General features: G+C 42.1%; 1 non-coding gene across 1 annotated transcript; it reads right to left on the bottom strand.

Annotated features, from left to right (window-relative positions):
- Nucleotides 1-8,226: 8,226 nt before the first annotated feature.
- On the bottom strand, nucleotides 8,227-8,355 carry LOC122817469. The gene has a single exon (XR_006367283.1). It is a non-coding gene; the product is annotated as a small nucleolar RNA ACA64 (small nucleolar RNA).
- Between the last annotated feature and the right edge of the window lie 2,620 nt (nucleotides 8,356-10,975).

Here is a 10,975-nt window from a genome sequence, read left to right as displayed (position 1 = left end):
CTTCAAGCTTATCCTCCTAGGTCACAGTGGAAAGCCACCACTGATTATTATGAATAAAGGAAAATCAGGATCTGGACATCACACCTAGCTTACACTGTAATGGAAAGCATATGAGAGGTCTAAAATGTTATAGACATGGACACATTCCTAAAAATGCCCAAGTAGTAAACCCTGTTCTAAACGAATGTGAGACATGCATGACATCTGTCAACCAAAGGTTTAATGCTGCCTGAAAGATATCAGACAGTAGTTCTGGTGACATTGGGGCCCACATTCCTTGGAGCACATCAACTAAATGTGTTCCTGAAGTGCTAAAACCATCCAAGCTGTCAGCCTTTGGCGTTCAGGTTGGTGTGCACTACTCCTTGTTTCTAGGTCAAGATAAGTCTGATGCAGCAGGAAGGTTTGTCAACTGGCTCAGTAGAAGGGAGAACCAATGCCACCTGGACCAAAGGCAGGGCTATTGAGTAGCATTTTTGGCCAGTCCATCCTCTGCATAATGCGGATAGAGAGTACTGCAGAAGTGTACAGAAACAGACCCAAGCAGCTTAACAGAAGGCCACTGCAGCCCAAGCTTCTACTCGAGACATTACAGTGGCGTTGTCAATTCACAGCATGAGGTTCTCAGTTCAGTTGTCGGCTAGGATGCCTTCTGTGCAGAGTCTGCATGTCCTCCCTGTGTGTGTGGGTTTCCTCCGGGTGCTCCGGTTTCCTCCCACATTACAATGACATGGGTCTGGAGCATTTCTTCCCGGGCCTCCGCTGAAAATTGGCTTTGTTCCTATTTGGACTTTTCCGTTAAATTGAGGCAAGAGGCAGAAAATCCATACTGCAAAAGGCTAAACTAGCAACTACAGAAAAGGGCAAAATGCTGCAAAACACTGCAACTAGCATGCACCAGAACCCCATAAGGCTGCTGTCACCAAGAAGCTGCATGACAAAAGGTGTACATCCCTAGACCAATCCGTATTAACCATCATCCAAGGATAAACTAATTGCACACACGAGACATGCCCAGCACCAGAAACAAATGAACCATTTTTGCACACACCCCAAATACACAGTAGTAACATGGGTTTGTTGCAGATATTACAGCCAAGTCTGCATACTATGGAGAGAATATGGTACAAGGCCACATTGATACAGCTGAGCATGTGTCACACACCTATCCCTGATTAAGTTGTCCCTGCATATAGCAAATTCCACCCACATCATAATCATTACTCATTATGCAATAAGTGCCCCCCCCCCCATTACATGGATGGATCCAGTGCACTACTGGTTTTACAAATCAGCATGTTTCTGTACCTTTAACCATATCCCAACCATGCCTCAGTCTTGAGATTCTGGCCCATTTTTGCCCTGTCCTCTTAATCCCAACTACAGTTTATTTTGGGAGAGAAAGTAAATTATAAAGAATTAAACTTTTAGTTCAGATTTATATTCTTCTTCTCTCAGCTTTTTACACTACCACCATTTTTAGTAAATGTCCTTACTACTGGATTTGCCCCAGTTTCTGAAAAGAGGCAGTTTCAGCTGGATTTTTTAGTAGGCACAATTCTTACCCATTAACGTTCTCAGCAAACACAAATGGGTAATGGGTTTAATGTACCATTAATGTAGGCACAGCTGGTTTAACCAAAGATAAAATCATCCAAGGTAGCTTAACCGTGCCAGATGGCCAACATTCAAAAATCCAAATTTTCATTAACAGCACCTCCAGCAAAATATTCCAGTTTCTCAAACTATTACAAAGTGCAGCACATCAACAAAACCGTTACTATGCAGTTAAAAGCCCTTTGCAATTTGCCACACACTAAATGGTTGTTATGCATTTTGATTCAGATTTCCAAATGTGTAGGTAGGGTTTTCAAACCTGCCTAGTACTGACCTACGTGCTTTAACCATCAGGCTCTAGTTTTGTCTAGACAGTGCCAGTCTAAAATCAGAGGTACCTGAAGGGCCACCATCCTGCCCAGAGTAATTTATTCAGCCCCCAACATGTGCAGATGTTATGCTGGACAGGGTAAGTAGTAGTCCCCAAAACCCCAACCCAAGTTAACACTTTAGGGTTCACTGTATTTTAATCCATTCCTATTGTCATGTCAATTTTATGAGTGCCTTTGTATTTATAATTTCAGCTCAGCCCAAAATGGACAGTCATGCCCAGCTGGACTTTCCCCCCATCAAATGCCAATAAATACCCAAATCAACTAGCCAACGCTGAATGACACAAACCTAGAGTAGAATAGGCCAGGCCCCTTTCAAGACTGAGGGAAGGTGATTAAAGGTATTGTGATGAAGATAGGACTTCCAATACAGTACTTACTTTTGCATCTGTTACTGGAGTTCCATCTTCAGAGTCCCAGGCTTCTCTCCTTACATATCATACCTAATGAAGGATGACCAATACCTGGAGACAGCACAGATGCAAGCTTCCAGAAAGCTTGGCAAGCACTTGGAGTGAGCTAGTCTCTCACATTACAAAAAGGTTTACTCTCCTTTTGATAACAAAAGGAGTCAGAAAACCATTAAAGATCGGAGCCTTACAGCTCAATACCATTCTTAAAAGATTCAAAGACCATTTCAACAGAAAAGGTGAGTATGGCAGAATGGTCAAGGTCTTCACTTCATAAACAGGGTTTGGTTTTGGCCATGGATTGGCTAGACTTAAAAATGACCCTTCAGGGCAATTAGACTAGTATTCTCCAATGAACAAAATCGATAAAACAGCCTGTGTGTATTCATATAATATAAGCACTCATAACTGGAGCAGTTTTTGTTTTCAGTTACACTAGTTAAGAAGATTTGTTCTCATGGAGACACTGGCGTTTTGAAAAGAGAAAGATAACTAGCACACAGCTTGCGGATCTGAAAACGTTCTGGTTGATGTAATAACTAGTAGTCTTCCATGGCACAAGTTGCAGCACTGCTGAAAACTAAACTCAAAGGCTGAAGCTTTGATCAGAGATGCCAAGGATGGGCAGGAAACTCACGATGGGGGTGCAGGGAGAAGACAGGTGCCAGTCAGTTTTACAAGCTTTCCGAGAAGCCAATGTTAGTGCCCTGACGGAAGCTGGATATGGCTTAAAAAAAAAAAAAACGAACAAAAAATCTGTTATGAGGATGGCAGAAAAAGGGTCATTAAACCAGCTGAAGATCAATGCGGGAAAAAAATTTACTTTTATACATTTTCCTGACACTGGGTCTCCCAGAAGAATCCAAGACACAGAGTACTCTCTACAGGTAAGGTGGGTCCCTGGCCATTACTGAACCAGAGAAGACAAGCAGCTAAAAAAACTAAAGGTCTGGGTAAGGCTTGATGGATGGTTGTGTCAAGGAAATTTCTTAAAGGTCTCAGGTTTTTCCATAAGGAGCTACAGCAGATGAAGCCATCCTTGTTTGGGCCAAAAAGGCACTATAAGAATGACCCCAGTTTTGCACAGACTTGTCTTGTACAGAAGCTTGGGGATTGGCCACTTCTAGAGGACTGCATTGGTGGGATGTCCCTTCAGGGGAGGAATAAGTTACTGAATGTGTTAGGTATGCAAGCTCTCTCTAGCAGTGCAACTTCCATGCTACAGACTACAATGAAGCAGAAGACAAGGCTTACCTCACAAAGCACCCCACAAGAAGCACACTATAGACAGCTTCACCCTCCCCTTCATCAGGGACAGCCCATACAACAGTGACCATGGCTATGACTTCTGTGAAACAGTGAGAACAGTATGAGGCTAGGTGGCACGCTGCTGTACTTTTTAATCTGTTGTGAAGTTGCAATAAATGCATTAGCCATGAACAGTGTACTGGAGGGAAAAGTGACAGTATTAAATGAGAATTACTTTGTAGTGCATCATTTTGTAATTTAGAGCATTCCCCTCCCCCAACAGCCAAAGGCAATTTCAAATGCTAGCATATCCTTTAACACTTAGTGGAATGGCAGCAGGTCCCTTCCTGGATGGGGGCACGATTAACAGTAACAAATAGAAATGTTAGGCAAAGTGTTACAAAACATATTAAAGAAAACCCTTTTCTATAACATTACTATAGCATGCATTTACTCTAACATACCACTGCATCTTAATCAGAGGCTAAATTTACATCACTGCGAAACTGGCAGCATCAGTCAAGACATGGTCACACCTACACAAAGCTACTTAAAACATGCCAAGATGAAAATTGAGCAACTCTGCTGAAGAAAGTGTTTAACCTGGAACATGACCGGCTAATTGGCTATATAAAAACTGGGAAATTCTGGCCATTCATTAACTCAAGATCACCTGCTAAAGGGGCTAAGAGTAGGTTTCCTTCCTGATGTACACCAGCTAAGTGGTCAGAGTAAGGAGCCAACAGCAAGAGTACCCTCACTGCCAGATTTAATGACCACATTGTCCCATATCTGTGACCACAGACTTAATGTCAGACCCTAAAAAGTGTCCTCACTACACAGTAGGGGCATGACGATAGCCCAAAGAGTCAGCACAGAAAGACTGGACTTGTGCTGCCAATGTGCATGTTTTGTCAAACTGATAGGAGTGCGATGTAGGATAAAAACCTACATGCATGGAACGTCCATCCACTATGTACTTTGCATAAGAGACTGAAAAAAATAAAGTCGAGACTGCAGACTGTCCCAGCAATTCCCAACAACCAATGTTAGCAGCAACTCCACTGTTGCTACCGGAGTCATGGATGAGCAGTTAGGAGCAAGTTGAAGTATGGGGAAAAAAAATCCGACTTGTAGCTTTCGATATCTACAACATACTTGTGCAGAATTAACACCCTGAGGGCTGTGGGAAGCCCACATGGTAGCTTGCAGAAATGGAGTGAATAGCCATTACCTGAAAGAGGCACAATACACACAGAATGAAAGATGTAAGTGGAACCAATCATAAACCAGACAGTATTACTGACCCCCCCAAAAGGTCACACTAGGGCAAGTGATCACTTATTGCAGCCGCTTTCACAATGGGAACAACCAGACACTCACCATTCACCGTCCTGATGGACCACAAGGAAAGAGTTTACATACAAGTACCTTCATAATTTGCTCCCTGAAGTACTTCCATGCATCAACTACTGTGACAAATTCATTTTGGGTACCGGCATGTACCAGCCATAAACAGCATTTCCAAAGTGTCCATGAAGTCACTTCAGAAAGAAGTGCATTGAGCAGCTGGTAAAGCACATCTATGATCAAAGCCTGGCGTAGTCAGGATTTGCAGGCCAGTTTAGGGTGTTTTTTGCCAGCCGGTCTGCAGAATCAGAGACGCCACAGTCCTTCCCTGGTGTCAGCAGTAGCAAGTTCAAGGTAAAAAAAAAAAGAGATTTGGAACTCTGAATAGAAAATTTAAAGAAAGCATGCCTATAGTGTGGAGTCCAGCCTTACAACATGCAGCCAGAAGTTATACAGATCTATTGCCACAGCAAGTTGCATAAAAAAGCTTGTTTAGTGAAGCACCCAATACTGGAAAGAAGTGTTGGGGGGGGGCAGTACTTCCCTACTCCAATTTACAGGAATACAACTGGAGTATGCCTTTAAATGTGCTATCCCAGTTTAATCACTATATTACCAATAAGGCAATAGTTCAGTTTTGGAAGCAGCTTTTCCTGCTGTGGCAGGGGTGGGTGGGGGCAATTAAGTTACAGCTTAAGACAACTGAGTGACAATGACATATGATATCAAAGACCATTAATCCAAGAAACTGCAGTATAAAGATGTGGCATTGCAGTGGTGTGTTTGACCGGGTCTACTTCATATGATCAACAGCACATATGAATCGACAAACTTTTCAGAGAGACCAAAACACCGAAAGCTCAAAATACCGAAAACTCATTTGATCGAAACTCATAACATTGACACATGAAATTCAAAGCATTATGCCCTTTCCCCACTGTAGCGCGATCCTGGAGTTAGAATAAATAGTTGGGGGGTGGGGGGACAAAGCTCTCCACATACGTCATAAATTTTAAACATACACATGGATACTTATAACAGAAATTACAATATTAATCTAAATAATGTGGGGGGAGGCTCCGCCCCCCACACGCCCTCTAACTATTCATTCTAACTCCAGGTTAGAGCAAGTTGAAGTATGGGGAAAAAAAATCTGACTTGTAGCTTCCGATATCTACAACATACATGTGCAGAATTAACACCCTGAGGGCTGTGGGAAGCTCACATGGTAGCTTGTAGAAATGGAGTGACTAGCCATTACCTGAAAGAGTCACTGAATCATTTCTAGACTCACAAGCAATTCTGCATGACAGGAATCTGATTTAAAAAAAAAAACATATCCAGTCTCCTGAGAAGCAAGAACAGTAAGCAACGGACCAATTCAGGCAGCTTGGACAGAAAGGGCCAGGGGTCATTAAATCTTTAAGAACTGGTGCAGTATATTCTCTCCAAACAGGACCCAGCTTTATGATGCTACCCATATGGCAGTCATAACACACCATGTCGAGGATAATAGCAGTGGCTTAGCCAAGCACCTCCAGCTATAGTACGAGTAGAAATAATATAGAAATCCTCCACCCAACATTATGCCCAAACGATGAAGTTTGCACAAAAACGACTAAGCTCTTTAACATGCCACCACAACAGGCAGCATTAGAGATACTCACCCCATTAACTGCCACACTTCTGCAAATGCGGCTTGATTAATTTCATCGACCTGAACAGCAAGAGCAACAAAATCTCCAAAAATGCAAAAAGCAGATTTCAGCTTACCTGAAGCACACCAGAAGTGTGGCACACGTTCCCCATTTAAAGCCATACCACATCAGCCTCTACCCATAAGCCCAGAAGTACCTCACATCCGCCAGATGTGAAGATATACCAAAACCATACAAGGTGTGACGTTCTACCTTGTGTTCTACCACTGCCATCTCTCAGCAAATACTTCAGTGTTACTACTCTTATGTTCTTGATCTGCAGTTGTGATTTGGCCTAACTTGGTAATGGTGATGGCATTACCCTGCATTAGTTCACATGGGACCATGCACTGCTCTCTACAACAAAGTCCATGACTGCTAAAATCAGGAAGGAGAGTAGTTCTAATACCTGCACGTTACAGAACCACCCGTGTCACGTAATATAGTAAACTTCTTAATCTAGGCAATTTGTGTCTCAATACTAAAAATTCTGATACTTCAGTTACAACGCAGTAAGTTCTTTTTCAAGGCTGAACCACCTATGATTAAACACATCACTAAACATGACAGACAAGATGGCAAACTAAACTGGACTCCTGTACTTAATGCAAGGTGTCTGGTTATCAAGGACATAACTAAACTCAAGTTAAAATGACTAAACTGTACAAAACTGCAAAACAAATCAGTTTAAAAATTAACAACTACAAAGCAGCTTTAGTTTTGGTGAAAACTAAGATTAGGGCATGCAACTACCCACACACCCACCCACATCCTCTCCTATGACCAAGAACTTGACCTTTATCTATACAGCAGACCACCAATACAATAAAGTAGAAAACTGCAACCAAAAACACAAGGAAAAGGGCAACAAAGTAAGAGAACCTCTAAACTAGTTTAAAGCAAGATGCACCACTTCAAATAGCACCATGCAACGTAAAAAAACAGTCATACCACCCTAAGACTCGAATAGTGGGGGGCATCAGTGGTTACTAAACACCCTTCCACTTATCAAGCAAGATTTATAAAACTGCACAAATTATACCGGGGTTATACTGCCTCCGTGTCCCTAATGCAGCATTAATACTATGCCAGGAAATACAAGGACACCCCCCCCTCCACAAGTCATGCCCAAATTTACTTTTGTTTTACATTGCCCATGCGGATTCAAAAGCCCTAAAAACTGTGATAGCTCAATGACACAAATTTAAAACCCCTGTGCCTAAAGGGTCGTGCAGTAAATTAACCTTGAAATTGCATGCTCAAAGAGACCTTATGTAATCCACTGTCTTCCAAAAACAGTTATACTGGTGACAAATTTCCTTTCAAAAGAAATTCACGACTTACCTAAAAAGATCTTACAGCAACCATATCACTTAACCAGCCTCAGTCAGGAGGGTGGCCGAATGGTTAAGGTGTTTGTCTTACAAACACAAGGTGCAGGGTTTGAATCTCACAAGGGATAACTGGCTAGGCTTGCAAGGGCAGTTAGCCTAGTACTAACCTATGAACCTATATCACTTAACCAGCCTCAGTCAATACTTGCAAACAGACATTAAACAAATACAGATTTATAGATGTAGGCCCATGGGTTTTATTACCCACAAATATACATTAGTAACAAGTTTATGTAGCACTTTTACTTTAGGCACAGTTATCTTATCAAAGACCATTAAAAAAGGTCTATGATAATTTTCAGACTATGCCAAATCTACCCCCAACCTTACCTCATACGAAGAGCACTACAAATAACTGCATGTTACCCCAACTGTTTAGAAGTACTATGAAAAACATATCAAAAAGCTGCATCAAGTTACTGTGGTCTTAACCCAAAGATTTCTGCCACCTGCCAAGTACTGACACCTAGCCCTACTTTCACAGACGGGTAACCCTTTCCTCCTGGAAAAACGTGGCTTCACTAAAGCTTCTCACATTTCTGCTATGCAAAGTGGCATCCATCCATGTAATTTTTGTTTCTTTCCAGCACCCCCCTCCCCCCCAAAGCAGGGCACAGCCATGTCTACACAAGGGTCTGCTGGTATGGCTTACAAAGAAAACAAACCCCTCCCAAGCGGACATGAATTAGGCAACAAGATGCAAGATACAAGAGTGAATCAGTGAGAAAAGTCATGGCTATCCACACCATCACCTTAAGGTCCACTGCAGTCTGCAGCTGGGAAAAAAAAGTAGAAGACAAAACCACAAAAGTAGCCAACAATTTACAGTTGGTTTACTATTAAAATGTCGAACGGCACTACGTCGACTGTACTATAGTCGAACACGGAAGTTCAAAAATAGTAATGTCGACGTCAAAAAAACAATCTAGGAATGGTTTTAACATGGGTCGAGGTAGGTGTTCAGTATTATTCAGAACTACAAACATCTCCCCTACCTCGACCCATGTTAAAACACAGTTCTAGATTGTTTTTTTTTTTGTCGTCGACATTACTATTTTCAAACTTCCGTGTTCGACTATAGTACAGTCGATGTAGTGCCGTTCGACATTTCAATAGTAAACCTTTACAGTTATACCGTGTTTTCTGCAAAAGACTGCTGCAGTCATAATTAGAATAGCTTTCATTCTCTTGTTAGGTTGGAGCAGTTGGGCATCACTTATATGCAACTCAAGTTTTCACAGCAGCAGGAGCAAATCCAGCTCTTTCAATCTAACTGGTAATGCTTGGAGAAATTTTGAATAAAGTGGTTGCTTCAAGACTGCCTCGAGAAACAAACCGCTTTAAGAACAGCAATTAGCACAATACTCCTTTTTGAATGTGGATCTAGCTTACATGCAAGATTCTGCCATGGCTATTAAACATTAATGTTGTGCTAGTCAGTGACATGAGCAACCCTTATTCATTTTCACAGGTGAAAAGTCTGAACTGCATCAAAGGCAAAGCATGCTGCAACAGCTGACAGGTGTACCTTGATGAAGGCATACTTAAGGCTTGAAGTAAATAAGAAATTCCACAAAACATGGACACTGCTACATTCAGAATTTTGGTAGCTTCCTTAAGCACCAGTGGGGAAACCACTTCCATTTTGGTCAAGATGGATTTCACTGTACTTGGTCCTCTATTCTCTCTTTACATATATAATCCATCCATCCATCCACAGCCCCTTTTCCCACCCCATTTTTCTGCATATGGGGTCAGGGTGTCACTTCAATGAATCATCTAGAGATTCTCTAACAGTGCTAAAGTCATAGTCTCACATGTTACAGGGTTTACATACAGAAACACTGGATATGATCTCTTCCCTCACTATCTCCAGTAGAAGAACCAAAGTGGCCTTGGACATAAAGGAGCTACTCATTCTTAGCCCCTTCCCACTAATGAAGTTAGTTTGGAAAGAATATACTAAAAATGCATGTCAAGTTCATGACAAGGCACATAATCCTTTGCTGTGCCCTAAAGGCTCATTTCTATAGCCATATTTTGCTTGGCAAGGCAGTGTTTCTTACAGAGTACCCCACTGCCCAACATTTTTTTTTTGAGTCCTTGCCCTCAACTTGTAGGAGTATAATGGTATAATGAAATCCTACTCAGCCAACCCACTACAGCATTTTAAGATGGTAAAAAAGTAGGTGTTAAGGATGATCTGGAACTGAACGTTTCTTCCAAAGCAAGCATTGCCATCCTGCAGAGAAAAAAAAAAAAGTCTCTTTGCTCATTTACCAATTCTGGAAATGTCTGCACCCATGAATAGAACTCCTTTGTTGCTTGATATAAAGACGACAACTCCCATCAGCACCACTCATGCACTCCTTCCACCCTGGTACCCAATCATAGTAATTTCTCCCAACAGTACCCTTTAACTACAACTCTTCCCAACAAAACTCAAGACCAGAATGAACCTCTGCCATCTACAAGTATAAGCAATTCCTCTTCTGATAGCTAGAATTCTCCACACTCAAAATGGTTCCCAGAAAGAGGGAAGTAAAGTGAAACAGACTTTCCAGCATCACTTAGTCATGACAAATCTTGATAAGGGAACCTCCTGACCACCCGCACATTTAGTAAAATGAGGTGACTGGGCACGGGGAACTTGCCCATAAAACCCATCTCTCCAGAGAAAGACCACGAAATAAGCACTCCGGCCCAGCTTGCAGCCTGTGGAGTTAAGTCCCCCAAACAAGACGGTGGGCCTGGCCTGTCAATACACACAGAATGAAAGATGTAAGTGGAACCAATCATAAACCAGACAGTATTACTGACCCTCCCCCAACAGGCCACACTAGGGCAATTGATCACTTGTTGCAGCCGCTTCCGCAATGGAAACAACCGAACACACACCCTTCACCCTCATAATGGACCACAAGGAG

This window comes from Protopterus annectens, chromosome 12.part0 (genome assembly GCF_019279795.1).
Source record: "Protopterus annectens isolate FY-2018-M chromosome 12.part0, PAN1.0, whole genome shotgun sequence".
Lineage (NCBI taxonomy): Eukaryota > Metazoa > Chordata > Ceratodontiformes > Protopteridae > Protopterus > Protopterus annectens.
Note: the sequence above shows the minus strand (reverse complement) of the source record. Positions and strands in the feature narration are given on the sequence as shown.